Here is a 23,034-nt window from a genome sequence, read left to right as displayed (position 1 = left end):
TGATATTAGAAAAAATTAAATGTTCCTTTGAATACTTTGAAAGTGAGTATTTCAGTACTTTAACCTGAGTAGATGTTTGACCATGTAACTTTTACTTGTTGAGTAAGATTTGACTAAAAGTATTAAGACTTAATACTTGTACTACTGTTGAGTACTTTGTCCATCCCTGACATTTATAAATGTTACAAATTGGAAATATACCTACATTTCTATTTTTGTATTAAAACATTTACAGATTTCAACTATTATTTTCAATAAATTACATATTTATATATGTATATAAACCTGGGCTTTAAGGGGTTAAGAGTTGCCTGTGTTATTAGAGAAAACATCTGTAAAATGTATAAATCAAGCTGTTTTCAAACACTGAGAAATAATTACACACAGACTTTTAGGCATTTAATAAATGATTATATAATAATTATGTGTTTGTCTTTTTATCTATTTAATAGCATCTCTACAAGAAGCATATTCTTTACAATGTAGTGGATTACTTTTGTCAATTCTGATTTCAGTGTCTTAGAATCTAAGACCATAACCATCTATTCGACTTAAACAGCTTAAAACTTTCCACATTTCTTTTTGGCTCTTCCTGTTCATCCTGTTGGCACAGTCCCAGAGCCTTTGTGGTACAATCGCACAGTCGGGTTCCTCGCTGATGAAACCTGACTGAAGTCAAAGCCAGACAAAGTCATGAGGCCACAGCAGGAAACCAGCACAGAAGCACGAATAAAAGGCGACCTTCGCACCAACATCTGAAGGCAAAAAGGGAAAAGCGCTCTGCAGGGGCGGCTTCTCTGCAGAAGCTCTGGGTCAGCAACCACTATGGCAACTGGTTCTTAGTCAAGCCAACAGCAGAATAAAGGGCAGTTTAGCTTGTTGCATGGTGAGTGGTCATCAAAATACCTGATGTTTAACAATAGAGCTGTTGCAATAAATATTGTAACAAGTTGAACTTGGGCTAAAGGTTTTTTTTATGCTTGAAATAAAAATGAGAAAAAAAGATTAAAAAAAGAATCTTAGAGAAGCAGGATGTATTTTGCCAGAGTAAAAAAAATAGTTGGCTGTTTGAGCTAAGAACAAAAAGTATTCAACTGCTGTTGCAAGACCGCTGTTAGGTTCACTCTTTGCAAAAATTATCCTGTGCAAAAGAATATAGTCAGTATTTTACTTTTGTTCCCTTCACCAATAACATGAGCTAAGTATTAAAATAAATTAACCTTTCTGTGCATATAACTGCTTTTTTACATGCGTTTTTAAAATCTATTTTATATTATCTAAAGCACATATGTAATTTTGATTTAAATACAATGTAGAATCTGTACTTTTTAAATTTTTCTTAAAACGAGACTTCAATATTTTACCTTTTTGTCAGCTATCTTTATTTACATAAGTAAAGCATGTGATTACTCTTTACACCTGTTTCTGATACGGTACATCTAAGGAAAAATCTAGGAATTTTTAATAGTAGAAGGAGATTGAACAATTTGTCATGATTTTTATTTTGGGTTGTTTAAGATGAGATTATCTATCATTGCTAGTTCATAATGGACTCCGTGTGCCTGTGCACCATTTATAATTTTTCTGCTCTGTTTTTCAGTGTTCTTCAGATAGGTGGCGCTGGTATTCTCAATTACTAATCTTAAAGGTATAGTGGAGGATGTTCTTTTTCCAGGTGGATCATCAAAATAAGTGGTCCTCCTAATTGTCAGTCATTCTGGTGATATGTTTACATTAGGCCGTCCTACGTGCTCGTTCCCATTTTCACTTACCGGTGGTGAGTCTGACATAGTGGAAAAATTGCAAATGAGCTTGTGCATGCTCTAGCATGATTTTAATAAGCGTTCCTCTCGGGAGCCGGTACAGGGTTGTGCATGTTCTTTTTTTTTTTTTTTTTAAGTGGAGGGGGCAGGTCTTTTTTTTTTTAAATGCAAAAATCCCCCATTATAGCTTTAAGATAAACACAAAATGGCAAAAGAACCAAATATTCAGCTAAACCATGCTGCTGATATAACCATCAAATTAAATTTTTGGATTCAAAAGACACAGAAGACACCAAATGTAATGAATTGCAATTTGAAGTGATTTATATTACTCAAGGGCAAATTAAATGCAATTAGTGGGTGATTTTAAATAACTTCGGTTGTCATGATGTCATAGATTTAAATCAATACACTATTATCTTGCCAACAAAACTTTTCAATTGGAACTTCCTCCAGTTTCATCTCTCATCACTTCCAGCTGTATCATTTGCCAGCTGACAGGTAAAGGAATGAACCAAGTGCTAAACTTTCCTTCCTGAAGCTCACAGCTGTCATCAGTAGTAAAAACAAAATACCAAATAATCAGGAGAATGCAATGCTTTCTTTCTCCTCTGCAAACAACTTTCATTTCCGTGTTCTGCCTCTTCGTCCTTATCAAGAATGTGATTTAAACTAATAAAATTGACTGAGGTGAATTTGATAATTTTTTATAGCCATGTACTTACAGTAGATTTGGCAAATTAGTTCCAATTATTATATTTTAAATTTTATTCATATTTTAAATATGAGAACAATCATAGACAAGAGGGTTCCAGAAGAAGTGAGGCTACAACTTTGCACCCATGCTTGTCTCCTCTGCAGCCCTTGGGACAGCAGAGATTATTAGGGACCAAAGAATTAAGTTCATTTTGGTAGGTTTAAAGTGAAAATAGTTATAGTCAACCTAAAAGTAATGGTGGAGGTTTCCTTTATCTAAACAAACAATATGGATATGTTCACAGCAGTCTCATCTGCACACAGCCACACAAGCATGGATATACAGCAGTCATCAAGCTCTTATTTTAAGGTAAATATTGAATATGTTGTGCATAGGTTAGTGTTATTAAATAACAGTATCACATTCAAAATTAACCACACTCACAAACATGTTTGTGCATAATAAGAAAAACTGATCAAGGCTTGTATTCAGTGACGTGCGGTGAGGTTCATAGCTGGTGAGGCACTGACGTCATCAGAATCAGATTTGCAAATAGATGCATAGATTGACAGCAGTTTACAGGTTATGTTTCACTTCTGCATCCTTACACATACAAACTGTAGCTCACAAAACACACATTTCCTTAAAAAACAAAACAAAATAAATGTTATTACTGTCTTACCTTTACTTATAAATGAATAGAAGTCCTCCTTATCTTCCTTCAGTTTTAAAAGTCTCTCTGTCTCAATGGAGATCACTGCCAGGGAAGAAAGCCTTCCTTGATCCGTCCTGTTCCTGCCTTATGTTTTCAGTCTCTTGAGCACCCCCTGCCATGAGGCAAGAGAACTGCCTGCCTCACCTCGAACTTGTTCTCTGCCGTTTATAATCGCTCATTACACGAAACACGTTACACAAACACAGTTGGTGACAAAAAGCTCTGTACATTATATACATAAGCCAAATTATTAGAAATAAGTTCACATATTACATTTGTTTAAACCATTTTATTGACGCCGTACAGCAACATGCTCTCTCCGCTTTGCAGCCAGCGCAGAGCCAGGGGTTGCGCAATCCAAGGTGAGGCAGAGCTCGCTGCTGCCTCACCAGCATCGCTTCCAAGCATTTGAATGGGAAAATAAGAAAATTCAGCGATTTTGAACAAATAAAAATCGAAATTGGTGAAGCTACATGAAAAATGAATATTTTTTAGTACAAACCACCGGATGAATATAACAATTTAAATTACTTTATGATTATATATTTTCTTTCTTTCCATGATGGCTGGTGAGGCACTGCCTCACCTGCCTCCCCTGACCGCACGTCACTGCTTGTATTGTAGATAAAGCAGTTTTTTACTTTTCTGTACTCATGTCCTTTACTGGACGACAAGAACACCAGCTAAAGCATCATGAAAACCATCTTTAGCTATGATGATCTGCCACCTTAAAACACACTATTGTTGCTCTTAGCATTTAACTAAATGGAAATGATTTCATCCACTTCAATTTATAAAAAAGAGTTGGAATGCGCAATGTGCTGCTGACAGGGGGCTAAAGAAATATGGATTCTTCCTGGTGTCATTTAGCCTTCACCTCTTCATCAGCTCACAACACCTTTGTCTGAATAAGTTTACTAACAATATTAGATGAACCACCCCCACCCATCCTCCGCAGCAACAAACACTCAGCCGCCACCATCCTTCCTAATTCTTATTAACAACTTAAGGCCGGGGGAAAAGCATCAGCCACGACATCTGCTAGGAACAGAGCCTGCCGTTTCTCACTGACTGATTCAGAGGAACAATCAACACCGCTTGGTGGTGAGGGGAGCGTTAACATGTCATAAGCTTTTTTGACAGTATTTATCGACCATGCTTCATCGTGCTTTTACACGTTGTGACAGTTGTACCATGTGCCCATAAAGATGGCATCTGATTGTCTACTGCAATTATAATGGTGCTTGAGCAATGGTGCTGCAGTGAAGGGCACAAAGGGACAGGAAGGCATAATGCTTTCAAACTACAACTATTTTTATAATCTAAACCAAACAGATTTTGAATATTTCAGGACAGATTCAACTATTGCAGAAAAAATTATAGTTGGCTTAAGCTTGAGCCATGTTTGCCTTGTCAAAGATGTAATTTATAGCACATTTTGGTAAGATGTCTTTCATTTTAGCTGTGGAGCAGTTGACCAGTGGACTAATTTTTAAATTTCAATAATTGCTAAAGAGAATTATGGCTCTTTGGTTTTTTATCCTGCTTTTTGTATCTGGAAAATGCTTAAGATGGAGTGTTTCAAGGTGTTTTAGGTAAAGGGGTTGGATGGATGGATGGATGGATGGATGGATGGATGGATGGATGGATGGATGGATGGATGGATGGATGGATGGATGGATGGATGGATGGATGGATGGAGATGAACAGACGGAAGAACTGACGGATGGAAAAATATCCTATATAAGAAATTAAGTGAAACTCTTTTTTAAAGAAAAACTAAAAGATGAAAGATTTGAAAAATCAATAAACAAATCTGTTCAGCTATAGACATTATCAAAACAATCTTTAAAGTTATCACATAACAATTGTAACATATATCCCTGTGTCAGACACCTTCTCATCTCAGCCAGTAAATCTAAAACTTTTTAGGATTTAATCCAAGCTTTGCCCCTTTTTACGGAAATTTAAATAAAAAATAGAATAAAATAAAATATGGCATCTCAGACAAAATATAAAAGGTTTTACAAGTCCTAATTGAAAAGATGATTTTCCAGACATTTCTCGACTATAAATTATAATGATGCCTTTCTTTCCTGTCCCTAACAATAAAGTCGGTAAACAAAAAGTGTTATATTATTTTGTAGAGAGTGAATGGGCCTGACCTGATTATATGTTGCTTAGCACAGAGTCTATATGCTAGAGTTTAAATAAAGTAGTTCTCAGAGGGAATATTAATATCTGTGTATATACAGGCCTGAGTTTTACGACAGAAAGTTTAGGCCAAGTTGAATCTTTATTGCTCCTTAGATATATACAGCATCCAAAATAAGATTAGTCTCCATACATAAACTATACCCTTCTTGGAAAAAGCTGTAATTTTTATTTTAAAAATTGAATTAAACCAAATTGACCCTGTGCATTACCTTCTGTTTGTGGGAGCGAGTTAGTGTGGTGACGTCCATGAGGAAAAAATGTCCTGGAATCATTTAGACTTAGGTATAAATCTACAATAAAAAGCTACTATAGGAAAGTAGTTATACAGTAGCAGAGAAGAATCAGAAAATAAATGATCCATTTTTCATTCGTTGTCTTCTAGTTATACCAAACAGTATGAGAGTATAACAGCAGGATCAACCCAAGATATCTCACACACACACATATATACCAATAGGCAGATCAGTTGGCCACTTTGGGTTAAGTGTGTCACCCATGACACAGCTTAAGCTCAAGATAAACCAATCATGTTCATATTAATAGACGGCTGCTCTATCCACCTAATGTTTACCCCATTCTTCTAAGATTTGGTCCAAGAATAAAATAATAATGATAAGCAAACAATACATATATATTGTAAAATCAAGAACAATTTTAAGTCTCCATGTCTGAAAAAAATTCCAATTTCCAGAATGCATTTAGAATTGCTAAAGCTGCACAACACTGGAGAGGTTTTGAAAAACATTGCTCTTTATTCAAAGCAATAAAAACGACTAGAATATGAATGACCCTGTGAATTTGGTCTCAGTTGTGGATACATGTTCAGTCTCTATTTTATTGTCAGCTTTTTTGCTGTAGTAATTACTGGAAAAGGCGTATTCTGTGTCGTTGAATCTAATTCCCATTTCCAAAGCTTTTCTTCATATGATTTTTGTGCAGGTTTCTAATTTCATGACTTTTGACATAGTCTATCATGCAGGAATAACTGAATAATGTAGTAGTGAGACATTTGTTAAAATGAGAGAAACTTCTTTGTTAAAACATTATGAAGACAAGTAGGAAACCACCAACTAACAGCTAAAACCTCTCTGCCTTTCAGCCAGGAAAGCCAAAACTTGTAACAATAGATACGCTGGAATCAAACTCACTCCTTCCCATTGACCAAGCAAGCAAAAATAACCATAACAAGTTAAATTGCTTTTCATGTCACAATGGGAATGAAGCAGCGTTAACACTGTATTTGACTGAATTAATGCTTAAGACAGCCAAAATAAACCTATGTTGGTCCAAAGCAAACATCTAACGTCAGAAATGACATACTGAAATAAGATTTATCTTCTCTATCTCACAGCTCTCACATTCTTTATCCTTGGTCCCATTTTAATTGTTGTCAGTGAATCATATTGTTCTTGGATATCTATTCTCTTATATTTATAATGTTCTGGCTCCTTGGTTCTTTGCAATGTCTGATGTTTATGCAACAAAAGGTATAATCTCTGCTTCATGCATTAGGATTTACTGTACCTAAACTATAATTTTAATAGCTTAATTAGCCCCAGCTGAGATAAAACTGAGTTACAGACTTCCATTCATTCCTATCTGATGGATCATAATGAAATAACTGATTTGACATCTGTCTATTGCTTGTCTTTTCTGCATGCTTTATCACTTTTGGTTAATTCTTTGCAAAAACAAATTTTTGCGCATTAGATCATGCAAAAAAGCTACTGTAAATTCTTTCATTCTCCTCTAATGTTTATCTCTACTGAGGAAAAAATAACAAACTTAGTCTGGATTGCATAAGGATCCCAGGTGTACCGAGTTTTAAAAGATGCAACCACTCTCCTCATCAATCAGAGAGATGGGTGGCTGACTTGGCACATAGGTGCAAAACTACATATGTGTGACTCGAGGCCAAGAGATTGCATAAGACTGCACCTAAGGACCCTCTCCGTGTTTCTTTTTTCTCACACACACACCCAGATGATTCTTTGTGAATTAGCCGCCTGAATCACTCCTTGCTTTTTTCTGCAGCCCTACCTCAGCTGCAGCTTATTCTACTTTTCTCTGTCAGTCTGTGTGGTCATGCAGCCATTCATGGGGTTATGGATTTGGCCCCGGAGGGGTAAGAGGTGAATGAAGGGTGAAAAACGAAGGACGGGATCAACCTGCTCAGCTGAATGAATTCAGCAAAGCAGCCTGTAGCGGCAATGGGAAATATTCACACACAAACACACGGTCATAGCGGTCTGAGGTGTTTCAGCCAGCGAAGTGAAACATTTATGTTATTATGATAACATAGAAAGCCCTCACTGCCAAAGAAAGACAAAAAAATCCAGTCCTCATCCTCTTATTGAAATGTTCTACAAATTAGCCCTATATTTACACCCCCCTGCTCACTCCATCCACCCCACAGGTCACGCCACTTAACTTTAACCAGCACCCCTGCTGTAATAGGTTCTGATAGGAAGGCTCCAGGGAAGTTGACTTCTCACTGGGAAGTGATACTAAAAGTAATTGCAGCTGAAACCCAGTGACAGGGGAGTGTGCTTTGGAAAAGATCTGGGGAAAATGGAGAGTGCAACACAGGGAGGATGGCATTTGAAATCAGCACAGAGGATGGCAGTGAGGTGGGGGTAGAAGCTCGGTGCCCTCGGCCTTTTCCTGTAATTTGACCTCCATGGGAAAAATACCAGCACCAGCTTCTCAATTTGCATATTTCTTCTGCTAATCTGCATACGTCGCCATCTTTCTTTATTATAACAGCTTGGTTTTTAATTTGAGCTGACAAATTTAGACCTGGAATTAATGCAAAGTCCTTTCTCCTTGTAATGCATCTCATTTCCTCAATGATTAAAAACATTTCATAGGACATAAACAAGGCTTCATATCATTAACTTTGAATATGAGTGGTTACCCTTAATGACCCCCCTCTTCCGTTTATTATTCCTGTGAGCAAACCAGCTAGTTATTTATAATGAGCACATGGATGCGGTGCAGGGAGGAATGACCTGGCACGATGCTCCCGCCGTAAAAACAAAAGATTTGATTCCAAACAGAAAGGATAAGACCATCTGTGGATCATTTAGGAGTGGATTGTAGTTCCAGTAATCTAAATGTAAACTCTCCCTCCAGAATCACCGCTTTTCCTCAGAGCAGGGATTAATTCAAGATGGAAACTTATTTCTTCTAAACCGTTGCAAACTTCTCAGTTTCCACTTTACAAATCAAGCTAATCACCAGTAATTGCATGAACTCTTCTCTAACTTTACACCTCGAGCTTTTCTTAATTGCAGCACATGCTAAAACATAAAATATATCTTACCTGACCTGCACACTGGAATAAAAAAAGTGTTTTTCTTTCCAACCTTGCAGGATCCCTGGACATTTCTTTGTAGATATATTGAGTCATACGGTATATTTATAAATCTATATTTCTATATAACAAGCACCATATCTTTGGTATAGCACAATAAAGGGACTCTAATCCTTAACCTTAGTTTAATGTTGAAGTTATGGGAGAAATTGTGAACAAATGTTGTTTTAACTCCATGTGATAATATAGAAACTTACAGAAGAAAAGAGAAATCACAGAAAAACATCTCATCAGGGCCTTAGGTGATTCGGTTCAGCTTTACGTAAACTGACTGGCTTTCAAGGTGTTGTTTTTTAAAGCTGAGGGTTTAACAAAAATAGCCCGAAGCCTTCACCTTGAACTGATATTTTATTTTCATATGGGCATTAAAAAATAATGATACAATCACATCTCCTCCAAAGATGCTGTCATGTTCTTTATGCCAAATACAGTACATATAAAATCAATGTAAAGCTTGGGGGTAAATCCTCTCTCTGTACCTTCCTTGTGCTGAAGACTTTAACTGCCAAAAGCTTCAAGATAATTATCTTTAAGGACAAAACCCTTTATCTTTATATATATTTTGTTTTCATTGATTTCTTATCTGATAAAAAAAAATACTTATGCTTGTTAGAGTTATCCTGATCCGATCACTAATCTAGGCTTTTTGTTTTGTGAATTTTTTGTTAGCAGCGTCCCCAAAGAGCAACCTAAAAAAACAACTATCTCAGTTCTCCATATCTTTTGCTCGTATCATACGACTTAAACTTTATCATTGTCAAAGTGCAGCAGCTGAAACAGTACTTTTCCGCCAGTTTCATTCACACATAATTAACTAGAAACATGTTTTGTAAAAATACAAACATTTATTTAGCACTTAAGCAGAGGGCTCTGGATTAGAAAAGAAGCATGTAAACAGGAGCAATAGTTTAATGACAGATTTATATCTAGAAACAAATGATGAATCTGATGATGCCAGCATAATTGCGCTTCCTTAACCCTCTCAGGCTCAAATTAAGTTTTAGTTGCAGGAAAAATCTGATATTTGGAGAAAATGATCATATGGGGTAGCAATATACAATTCAGAATTTTTTTTTGAGATAGAGACCTTGACATGCAATAAATTTTGGGATGTTGCAGATTCGCAACAGTGGCCCGGAGTGGTAAATTAACACTGAAGACTGAATCTGATATGAAACTTTATTTGAATGTCACAAACAAAAAATTAACAAAACAAATTCGGAAAAAAATAATTCTCTCACAAAATTAGAGATAACTTTATCTCAAACTTTTTCTCAACCGACATCTCAAAACCTCTTGAGAAGGCAATTTCTGTTAAACTGTCGCTAGACAAACTAGTAGTTAAGCATGTAGCATTCATTGGTACCTGTTTGGGCACACGTTGCGAATCCACAACATTGAAATCGAGATACCTCTGGTGAAAAACCCAGAGGAGATAAAATCTATTAATTGGGATGTGTCATATCTATACACATTCATGATTCATCTTATGTAGTATTGATTTCAAAATAAAGGAAATTGGTAGTGATACTTACATGAAATTGGTGCTTAGAAAATCTGTTTCAGGGACACCAAGGACTCAGCCATGTTGAAAGTCAGTCAGCAATATCATCTGGTGAGCTGGAAAGAAACTGTTTGTTGCAAATGCACAACTAAGTCCTTCTGTTGTACTTCTGAGTAACAAAAGCTCTTAAAATATGGATGTGGAGTGATTAGCTAAGTGGCATTTAGCTGTTGGAAATCTGTAACATCTGCCTGGAGAGGGTTAAAGGTATAGTAGAGGATTTTTGTGACTTTTTGAAAAGACTCACCATCTCCACTTAAAAAAAAAACTTGCACAACCCTGTACCCGCTCCGGAGAGGGAATGCTTATCAAACCCGTGTGAGAGAGCGCACAAGGCCATTTCTCCTCGTGCACGCTCTGTTTAAAAGTTGCATTTTGCATCCCTTATACAAGCTTACTTTCCAAATGAAGATTTGCAATTTTTCCTCCATGTCAAACTCACCACCAGTAAATGAAAATGGGGATGATCATATAGGACGGCCTTACGTAAACATATCACAGAATGATTGACAATTAGGAGGACCACTTATTTTGATGATCCACCTGGTAGAAGAACGTCCTTCACTATACCTTTAAGTTACCCTTCTTTAAACTGCTTATTGAAGCTTTTCTACAAAAACTGTGGTTGAAACAGAAAATGTGTTTGGTCTGGAAACCAGATTTAAAAGATTTAGGTGTCATGAGAATCATTACTGGGACAAGTATTAATATGAGTCATATAATACTGATGTAATGCGGTTAGTTTACTGTATATAGTCAATAGTGAATGTAATTATGTTTCAGTATGGGAACCAAGATCATCCAAAGCCTGTTTCAAATTTAAGTTGATTGTTTTTGGGTGCTAAAATAAAAAATAAAAATCTCTCATTCTTCCTAAACTCTGCCCCACTGAAACAATAATTTCCCAAACACAAACTGAACACAAAAGTGTAGCACCGCCTGGTCTGTTCTAGTGGTATGACTGCATACAGTAGTGTTGCACATTATCCGTAAATGTTATTATATCTGTGCATGTTAACAAGGAGGCTTTACTGATGCCTGTTTATATAGTGGACTTAGGGCATGATACCACAGTTTGGCAAAGGCTGTTTCTCTTTAACACATAGAAGCTGTACACGTGGCCTCCCACAGAGAAATATAACAAGATGTGGTGAAAATAAAAGCAAAGTTGTTTTTGTATTTAAAAAGCCTGTTTGTGGGATTAAAACAGAAATTGGTTGAGTACGCTTTTAAAGTATTTATCCCCAAAATCACTTGCATTTGCAAGCATTTCCATGTAATTCCAGTTATACTGGAAACATCTTTAACCCACATGTTGCATTTGTATTTCTTGAAATGTAATAAAAGCCATCAGGAAGAAAAAGGAAAAGGCAGAGAAGAAAAATGGTGACTTGTGAGGAATGTAATCAAATGCCAAATGTGTTGGTTAAACACCAGTTCTCACTGTATCAAGCAGGAGTGAAGTGAGGAAACAGACTATACTATTTATTTAGGAAATAACCTCAGTCACTCATTTTCGGCATCCGCTCAGTTTTGCTCAGGGCCATGGGCTGTCTGGGAGCCTGTCCCAGCAGGCGTGTGTGTGTGTGTGTACCGTATGTATGTGAACAGTGAAATGGAAATATTTGATATATGATGTAACTTTTTTAGTATAAAATAGTAAAACAAAAGTTATTTTTACTGATGCTAAAATACAATTTTGTTGTTTATTAGTTGTTGGTTTTTTTTATCTCTCTTTGTCGGGTCACCTGTTAAAGTGTCCTGGTTCCTGAGGTTCCTCCGTCTCTATTAGTTCAGAATATTTGTTTAACGAAATATATCCGTCCAACATTCTCATTCGCTACTTTGATCCTTGACCACCACACATTGTGACACCTTTTTTTCGTTGCTTCTTCACTGAACCTTTTTCCTGCTTACGTTCTGACAACCAGCGATTTCTGACAGTAAGTTCTCCTCATGTCTTAATTTAAGAACTCGTTTTACCAGTTACACCCAAACATCTGGTTCCGTCACAAACCAAACCATGATAGTACCTTGCTTACTGAAGCTTTGAAGCAGCATTATAAAAGTAATTAATACATTTCTTTGATTTCCGCATTCAGTTCATGTTGTTGATTTGATAAGTTTCCAAACAGTCTTACTCCAGTCAGCTACTGACAAATAGTCTAAAGCAACAGGTGGGGGAAGGAAAGTGAGCAGATGTAATTAAAAAACCCTTTAAATACTTATGAAGTATTTAAGTATTTATTTGAAGCAGGAATATCCAAAGTCGGTCTTTAAGGGCCACTGTCTGCAGGTTTTCAATGTTTCTCAGCTTCAGCACACCTGATTCAGGTGACTTTAGTTCAGCAAAAACTCCTTAATCAGCTATATATGGCAATCAGCTGTGCTTAAGGAGGGAAACTTCCAAAACCTGCAGGACAGCTGTCCTCGAGGACAGACTTTGGACATTTAAAGCGATGGACACAAAAAAATAACAGCAAATTTGGAGAAAAGTAGCTAAGTTGAAGTTGCCTGAAGGTAATTAAATAATAATAAACATGAATAATTCAAGGAAAAAATAATGAAAATATATAACGAAATGGTTGATACAATGAAAGGAACTTGGACTCTAAACTTTAATAATCTTTCAAGAGCGCTTTAACTAACTAGCTTGATAAGTTCTATATGTATGTTTTTAAAGTCAAAGATAGTTCAGAAATCCTTCCTTTTCCAAAGGTGAAACATTTATTTTGATTTTTAAGTCTTACGTAGTTCTATTACATAACGAATTCCCTATGCATTTTTTTTTTGAAAATTTTTAAACAAAGCTATAAAAAAAAACTTATATTATGCATGTTCATTAACTTAATATAATGTATTTATTTATTTGAAATACATAACTGTCATAAGAATACATAACTGGTTTATTTATTCAGAATTACTAAAATATACTTACTCAAAATGAATAGTAATGAGTGCATTTTATTTTATTGCACAATAATCAGGGTTACCTCTTTGCAATTCAAGCAATAAACTTTATGTATTTTAAATACATACTTTCATTAGTATTGATTTTGAGGAAGTATACTTTATTAATACTAAATACATAAACATGATGATTTCAAATATATAAGCATTATTATTAAATATTAATATGGATAATGTAAAGCAAATTTTAATAGTTTTTTCTTAAAGTTATCTGATAAAAGGGAATGGAAATGTGTTTTATAATTAACTTACATTAATCTTAAAAATTGGGAGAAATATTTGTATGTATTTAAGTGGATAGCGGTCAAACTGCGATTTGAGCCTCTTTTCTCTGGCCTGAGAGCAACATCTCCACCTAAGGAACTAAGAAAGAGGAAAAAAGCAGTTGTAGTGTTATTTTAAGGATGGATTTAGAGCTCCAAAACTTACATTCAGGCTTTGATGAACCAGCAGATGAAAAATATTGAGGGAGGATCAACAATTTTCAGCATTCAGATTTGAGCATTCAGCCTTGACAGGCATGGATAAACAGAAAACAAACAGATCACTAAAAGGTTAAAGGCGAACTATTCCCCCAATTTGCAGAGCATGCTGCTAAGTAGGGCTTTTATCTCCTCAGAGTGCCTCCCATGAAATGAATTAAAGACTGGTTGTACAGCACAATAGCCAGTGGGCCTAGTTGTTAAAAAGTGAAAGGCCAGAGGGGACCTAAACCTACCTCCTCTGAAATCAGTAGCATCTCTAAAGTAGATAGCAGCTGCAAAATAAGAAATTATCAGTTGAAATGATGACCTTTGATCAGGTTCAAAAGTCATGGCAAGAATGTGCTCTTCTGAAAAAAAAAAAGAAAAAAAAAAAACCTTGTCTGAAAGTGACCTAGAGGGACAGCTGATGATTTGTGTGTTTGAGCCCCGTGCCTTAGTGCGGTGTTAATAACATTTGATCTCCATGAGAGACCCAAAAACACTCCCACTCCAGGCTAAATTTAACAGCACATGACACACAGCTGATCACTGGCTTCTTTGAAAAGAACCCACAAAGCGAGGGTGGCATGAAATCGACATTTGGGCAAGAAAACACAGAGTCATCTCTGTATCTCCTGATCCCCCAGTGCTGCGCCATTGAGGTTAAAACACGCAGGAATACACTAGGCCTATCTTTCCATCTTAAGTGCGCCTCAGCATTTCACAAACTTTGACCCATCTGATACCAGCAGTCTTTGAAGTGAGTTCCTGAGGATACAAACGCACCGTCTCACACACGTACACACGGTGCCTTCGGGGGGGGAAGGGGGGGCGAAGGTGGGAGCGGGTGCTCGCAATGAAAGATGTTGTTGAGGAAAACAAGGATCTCAAGCTCTGATGGAGTGCTGATAGTCTCAACAATAGATCCCATTGTGCAGCTTTTGGCTTCCGGACAGGCCACAAACAGAGACAGAAACCAACACGTAACCTTATATACAAATATATAAAATATGGCCTTCTTTCAAACACACACACTTAAACTATTATATGTCCTAAAAGAAAAACCCAGATACACAGAGATAGATACATGCTTTCAGGTCATACCCCAAGGGAGGGAAACTTTGCCTTCTTCACAGCACTGGTGGACTCCCCTTGTGACTTTCACAGCTGTCATCCTCCTCTGTACAGCTTTCATTCATCCACTAACCTAAGGGACAGGAGCATGTGATTATGCCTTGCACACAAACCAACAAACACACACACACAAACAAGTATTCAAAGACCTACACTAACATGCACGCAAACCCAAAGTTGCAATCGCACAATCGACCAAAAATAAGCCAATTTCGGCCAAACGTCCACATATTGTTTATGCTGTGTGCTATTTGTCTTAACAATGTTTCACGCTCTGATTTGCATCACAAATGATATGGAAAATAACTTATCAAACATCATAAAAAATGTCCAAAACTTTTTCTGCCTGCTGTGATTTCTGTAATGGAAATTAGATCATCTTCATCTGTGGGAAATCCTTTTGCGCCTGATTCTTTTTTAGTAAATAAAGCCACATCAAAGAAGAGACGGACCTCTTAAGTTCTTTAAACTATCGCTTTATTCGGTATGACACAAAAATATGATAATGTCACCTTTCCACAAGGCTTTTTCTTTGGGAAAACTTCCCCTGTTCAGCCAGGCTGACACCACAGTCTTCAGCGCTTCAGCTGGAGAGCGTGACACACACAGAACACGGAAATGAAAATGTCCCCTCCAACCGCAGTCTCTCTATAAAGCAGATGAGCGTCTTTTTTTTTTTTTTCTCCATCGCTGTAGCCAGAAGTGCCACGCACCCCGCCAGTTGGCTTTTGTGCTTTTTTTAAGTGACACAGTGTGATAGACCCTGCCCGCAAACCCTCCATTACAATCATATTGGTATCCTCTCAACTTTGTTCCTGTGGGCGACGGTGCTGTCAAGACCGGCTGAAGTTTAGTCAAAGACATTAAGAGAGCACCTCCAGGGACACGCAGCAGCACAGAGGGGAGAAAAGAAGAGATGGAAGATGAAGGCCATTCAGATGCATGTTAGATTCTTAATCCATATCTTTTATGTTCTTCAAAGGTGACCTGACCATCTGCTCTCCCTCCTATTAACATGACATTGTTCTCCATCACCAAAAATGTTTGGATAAATCTTTGCATGACAAGGATTTAAATGCCTTAAACTTTGTAATAGCTTTTGAGGTTCATTTAAGTTTTTAGGTGAGATTATTCGTGGAAAACAGCAACTACACGGGATACAATATGTCTTGAAGAAAAAGGCTCGTGCATGTATGGAGAATTGGGATAGTGAGTAGTCGAACCTCTACTTTTTAACGGAGAGATTGAACATGGCGGGACCTGTTACTATTTTTATTACTGTTGATTCTTTTTTTTTTAACTGCAACATGAAATTTCTCTTTATTCTCACATGTAAAGTATAGTAAACTATTAATTGTTTTGTTAATTACTGCTTTTTGAGAGGCACATGGACTGGAGTTTGTATTTTTTTTATCTTTATTTTCAAGTAAACAAAAGTACAATCAAAACATGAAATTAAACAGCCTATAGGACAAGGTGACTTGAGTCTAGAAAAAGTAAGAGCTGAATATGTAAGAGCATATGTAGGGGGATTATGTGTACATTGACTAGACAAAAAAGAAAGGGAAATAAAATAAAGAATTAATATTTATTATAAATATATTTTAAAAATTAATATTGAGTTAAGTTAAAATCTTAACCAAAAGTCTGGAAAGGTGCTTCTCTCCTCTCATAACCTGTAATAAAGTCGTCTGTTCTGGGTTTTATTAGACATAAGGCTGCATCTGTGCACAATTACAGTGTAAAAAATAACTAGCTCTAAACATCAGGTTTGATTCTAGTGGGCTGCTCAGTTGGGCGCACTGCTACCTTGCAGCATGAAGGTTGCGGGTTCGATTCCCGGTCCGGGGTCTCTCTGCATGGAGTTTGCATGTTCTCCCTGAGTATGCATGGGTTTTCTCCGGGTACTCCGGCTTCATCCCACAGTTCAAAAACATGTGATGGACTGGCAGGCTGTACCCCGCCTCTTACCTGTAGACAGCTGGAGATAGGCACCAGCACCCCTCGCAACCCCGCTTGGGATAAAGCGTGTCAAAAAATGGGTGGATACTATGACATTGAGACATATACTACTATCGTGTAGTTTTGTATATATTAGTATATTACCTCCTAGAAAAGTTATTTTTGAAATAATAAAAAAGAAATTTGAAAAAAAATATTTGATTCCTTTACCATTTGAATAAATATATTTCCAATTAAAAGAACAAAATTAGCCAAGTCCTGAATATATTTTCCCAGAATGTAGATGTGCCAGTTATGAATTTTGAGTAATAACCTATCATGTAAATAAGACCAGAAATAAGATAAATAGGTGATCAAAATTCATGTGCATTTAGTTCAAAGTTTAATTTCTTTATTTAGAATACAATAATAGAGTATATTTACGGTAGTATAACACTTCAAATGAAATTTCTCAAGCCTTTAGAGAAATAGACCATTTAGTAAGTATAAAGTGGGTCTTAAATGTGGGGTTTCAATACCAAGATCCTCACTGATAAATAGTAATTGAATAGAATGGTTTTTAGCAACTGATTTATTAAAAAAAATAAAAAAAATTATCAAGCATATGTTCTAATTATTTGTTATGAATTATGTTTTGGACAAAAGTGAGGAGTTTAAAAGTAACAATGTTAACATCAGCTTAAAGGGCTGATGTATGGCTTGTCATATGTTATTATTATTGCATGTTTAATGTTTCTTTTTTAGGCTGGTTGAATGTTAAAGACATTGTAATTAACACCTAATAAAATATTTAAATAACCGTATTACCTTAATTTACCAATCCTTACTGAAAATTTACTTTTTGTTGTAAATTATCACCCAGTTGTTCTATTATATAGAAGCATGAGGAAAATAATTATAGGTAAAAATATTGAAGAACACAGGAACCTGTTTTTGAGAGAAGATTATTAAAATGTTTTGTGTTCTTTTGTTTAAATTACCAGAAAACCAAGTCAGACTGGACTGGATGTGAAAAGCATTTCCAGCTTTTGCCACAAATTTATAGGTGAGCTTTGATCTAAACCACTCTAAATAGTAATTACAGAAACACACAGCATGATGCTGCCAACTCCATGTCAACAATGGGGATTTTGTTCAGTGTTTTCATTCTTTGACTCATCTGACTAGATGACCCCAAAATGGCTTGTGAAAATGTTCCCATGGCTGCTTTCTTTCAATTTTGGCTGGCTGCCACTCTTTTTGAAAAGTCAGATTTATGTAGTTCATGACTTAATGATATAAAAAAAACAAACAGAGCGTTTAGCCTCAGGGATCCTCATGGCATGGTGTCCTGCCACCCTAAGAAGTGTTTCAGAGTGTTGGTATTTAATCTATTACGTTTAGAGCAGTTTGACATTTCTATCAGGCTCCTTTCCTGTGGATCCAACTACCAGTTTTAACCTGTGTGGCAGACACACCGTCTACATTGAAGGCAAAGCTTAAAACTTTACTTTTTGATAAAGCTTATAGGTAAAAACAGAATTATGTGTGCTTAGTCGTTGTGTGAATAGAGAGGTAGGTGGAGGTAGAGCGTTAACAGCCCTATCCAGTTGGAGATAATTTCAGCTGGGATTGAAGTTTCTCCTTGGCTCTATCTTAAATTTGTTTTTACATATATTTTTGCTATATTTTAAATTGCACCCTAACCGATGTCGAGCGGTTGAACAGCGAGCACAGCATTAATTTGTTTCCCCATGTTTTTCACATCAGCTGTGAGATGGGCAGGCATGGAGTAACATATTAACAGCGATGGTGATGATGAGTGGGAAAAAAACACCTGGTCTCCTTACATTCAGTCACTCTTTCATCATCTCCTCAATGAGGTGGTCTCAAAAGTCGCAGTTACAACACACATAGGGCGCACCGCATCAAAGGGCGCACCGCACATTTTGAGGGGAAAAAAAGATGTTTAAGTGCGCCTTATAGTCGTGAAAATACGGTAATAGGAAACCTGAACACAGTAAGAGCTTTATCCACTAGCTAGCACTAGTGTTTATGTCTGATTACCCTTGATGACTTACAGTGGACTTGGGCAAACATTTCAGAATGAAGATATAATACTGGAAGCAATACTGTCTTTTAGAAAACCATCAGATAGGTTTATCTTATAGGCTGTTTAGGCTATAAGGATTGTCGCTTCACTCTGTGTACTCAGACGTCGAGAATCAAGAATCCACCTTTCGTATTCCATTTTCAGAGTTTTTTAAAGTGTTTAACAGAGACGTTAGCACCTCGACGTCGGAGTACACAGAGTGAAGCGAAAAGACTACAACTGTGTAAACAGGCCCCATTTCCGTTTCCGGTGGCAGGGGAATATTGACTATTCCAACAGAACTCAATGGGATTTACAAAATGCTAAATAAAACACTACAGGAACGTTTTTTCTTCACGAACCTTTTTTTGGAACGTCATTGAACAGCGCTGACGACCCGGTGAGTAGCATATTTAAAAAAAAAGAACGTTTAAGGTTGTTTTAAGGACATTATCGGACATGCACAATGGAAGGCATTCTGAAGCAGCCAGGGGGGGATTCTGCATGAGCCAAAAAGCAGAGACAGGACCAATTGTCAAAATTTTGGTGTCGATCATTCGATTTCATCCTGGACACTACAGAAAATGGGCTAAAAGTGTTAAAAAACGGAATTCTCCTTTAACAGACGCTGTTCTTCTGGAGTTGGCGCACGGCCATCAGACGAAAATGTAACAATGAGCAGTTCAGCCAAAAAAAGGAAAATAATGTGTGCTGGGCTTGTTTTTGTATGGTGCGAGGGTTTAGGGGTGCAATAATAAGGAATGTTGTTTTTCATTGTTCAGTATTCCTCTGTGTTCTTTAAAGTTTATTTGTAATGTTTAGGTCTGCTGCCTGACATTGACATATTTCTACAAAGTGTACTAAAGTACCAATATTTGAAAATGTGTTGTAAGTTTTATAATGAAAATGGTTAAAGTCGATATGTAAATGTTTATACATTCTGAGATAGTACAAGTTGTTATATTATTTGTAATGTACTATAATTTGGACATGTTTCAAATACATTAAAGTATATTTTTTCATCTGCACGGAAGTATATCCACAAGTCTTTCAGCATTTAGTATACTGTTAATACATTTGCAAGAATGTGCAAGGTAGAAAGTAGTATAGCAATGTAATGATAAAGTATATTTACTATTAACTGCAAAGTATGCTTTTTTAGTAATTGGAATAAGCCAACAGTATAATTAAGCATATTATTACCACAGTAAGAGTATATTAAAAGTATAAAGCTTATATATTTTTAAGACACTAACAAATCATTTTTAATGTAGTTATAATACAACCATAGTGCACTTTAATTTGACTAATTAAGCATATATTAGTACATATAAACTCATATACTTAAAGTATACAAAATATACTTTAAGTTGTTCCACTTTAGCACATCAAAGTACACTAAATACACTTCAAGTTGAGCTTGTCCACAATTTAATTACAATTTAAATATATTTAGTACAAAATTAGTTGTTCCAAAATAGCATCCTTCAAGTTAACTAATCATAAACACACTTAAAGTATAGTAATGATTAGTGTGCCTTCAAGTACACAAAAGTATACTAGATTTTAGTACACTTAGCACATTTATTTTTCAGCAGGGTAGGTTTAGACTGCTAGAGGACATAGGGACCCCTTCTCATCATTCGGCTTTATTTTATCTCTATTCTCCTATTCTGCACCATTTGTTAGTTCGACCTCTAACATTATGCTCGCTCGGCTTTTTCTCATCATAGTGGCTTCATCTGGTCTGTTCGTGTTTGGCTGTGACACCATCCTGGAGAGAAATATCAGCTGTGCTGCTGCCATCAACGCCTGTTTTTTTTGTTATAGATGTTAGAAAAATAGAAAAGAAAAAATTTGAAATTGTACATTATTTATCTCACAATGGAGAAATTAACCCTCTGCATTTAACCAATCCCCTTTGGGGAGCAGTGGGCTGCCCCAGTGCAGTGCCTAGGGAGCAGTGTGGGGTTAGGGATCTTTCTCAGAGAGCCAGGGTGCAGGCTGTAGGGATCGAAATGGGTATTTGCAGCCTTCTCAGAGCACAAGCACACTGCTCTAACCACTAGGCCACCCCCTACCCTTGGACGTAAGAGGAAGAGGTAAGATGAGGAACCCAGATGTGTACAGAATCAGTTAAATAAGTATTCATGTACAGCTCCTGCTTCTATATACTGTTTTAATCATCAAACTATGAATAGTTTCAGTTGTTGAAATAATTCTGACATTAAGGAAAACGTTGTTTATTCAAAATTCATTTTAATCTAAATATTCTGACAGATTGGTTAGTAAAAGCATGACCTTAAATCCACAACAAGTTCCTTTTAAAACAAACAAACAAACAGACAAAAAAAAAAACTTTGGAAGCTTGAAAAGTTCTTGCAGACCAGATCATGCTCCCAGCAACACGCCAACCTCAAAAAGGGACAACTTCCCCCTAGAGGTGGGGCGCTACCATTTCTCGCTGTTGGTGGTCATCAGCGCTAAACTCCTGTCAGCTTCCATCTAACACCATAAAACAGACGATCACACACTGTGCTGTCTTAAGGCAGGACAGACTCTCCCTTGAGTTGTTGCACTCAACAGGAGACTGCTCTGTTATTGGCTTTTCTACCTCTTTACCATTTACCACCATCCATGTCACCTCATATGCAGATAAGCTGCTGTGGTTTTCAGTGTGTCATCATTGCAGGGTAAGATCCAAACCTGATAACTTTCCACACTTTGTTACATTGCGACTACAAATGTGTATTCATTATTTTAAAATCTTTGTAATAATAAAATAAAAATAAGATTTATTTGTGAAGTTTGAAGAAACATTGGAGAGTTTTGAAAAATTCCTACAATTTGAAATCTTACAATAGTGAAGAACATTTGCATTTAATTCATTTTATTTAATAGCCTTAAAAACCAGTGTAACCAATAGCTTTCAGTAATCTCCTGACAAGAAGACAGAGATCAACTGTCAGCATTTTAATGTCAACATAAATGGAGCAGTTGTGTTTTAATATCTGTTAGAATCTCAGAGGTTTGCTTAGAACGTTTGTGACGAGCTACGAACACAGCAGAAAGCTCCTATATAAGGTTATAGAGAAGTTTAAAGTAGAGTTAGGTCATAGCCTACGGGTTATCTCTGAAATTCACATCTCAGGTCAAGAAATTGCTGATAACGTAATTATTATTATTAGTGAACTCCACATATATGGCTTTTGTGGAAGAAGGAAAACAAGGTCTGGTGCCTATCTCCAGTGGTTACACCCTGAGCAGATTGCCAGTCTATGGCAGGATAACAAAAAGTCAACAGGACAAGACAAATATCCTTGCTCATCACTCATACCTAAAGGCAATTTAGAGAAACCAATTAACCTAACCAACAGTTCAGGCAGCACAGTGCCCACTGAGACTTAACACACATCCTCAACAATAAAGCAGCATTATTTTGTGGGGATGCTGCAGCTGGCCGGTGTTGTATGGAAGATGCATGAAGATAAATACAAGGCTACCCTGGAAAAAAAGCAACAATAAAAAAGTACTTTAAGTCTACAGAGGACTGCCTCTCATTATCAACTTTCTTTTTACCTTTTGTTGCATCTGTGCTGCTTGGTTTGTATTATAGAAATTAAGCTTAAACAGATCCCTCTCTGCAACGTTTTAATCAGACAAGCTTTATTTTAAAACATTCAACAGTTGTTCCAGGTTTTCCTTCATAATGCCCCACAACATTAATTTTTCAGAGGAAACGTTTATGGTGTTCTTTAACTTCAACTTTGATCGTGTGGCTGACGTCCACAGCTGTCTAACAACTGGGACAAGAAGCGACAGGGGGAAAATAAAAAAAGTCTTGGTGGAAATGCTTTTTCCCTCCAACATGGTACATCTCTCCCAGGTGACTGCTTAGCACTGGCAGTAATTGAAATCTCGCCCCTGGCTCTGTGTATATGAAGTTGCATGAGTGTGTATAAATGAAGGTTCAGGGTGCACGGGTGTGTGTGTTTATTAGGCATGTGCATATACACCCATGTTCTTTTTTCCGTATTGAAGTATGTACATTTTCTTTTGCATCTGTCTTTGCTGAGGCTCGAACAATGTCAGAGTTTTGTC

This window comes from Cyprinodon tularosa, unplaced genomic scaffold, assembly GCF_016077235.1.
Source record: "Cyprinodon tularosa strain WSP-4 unplaced genomic scaffold, ASM1607723v1 ctg23, whole genome shotgun sequence".
NCBI classification, from domain to species: Eukaryota; Metazoa; Chordata; class Actinopteri; order Cyprinodontiformes; family Cyprinodontidae; genus Cyprinodon; species Cyprinodon tularosa.
This window is presented reverse-complemented; position numbering follows the sequence as displayed.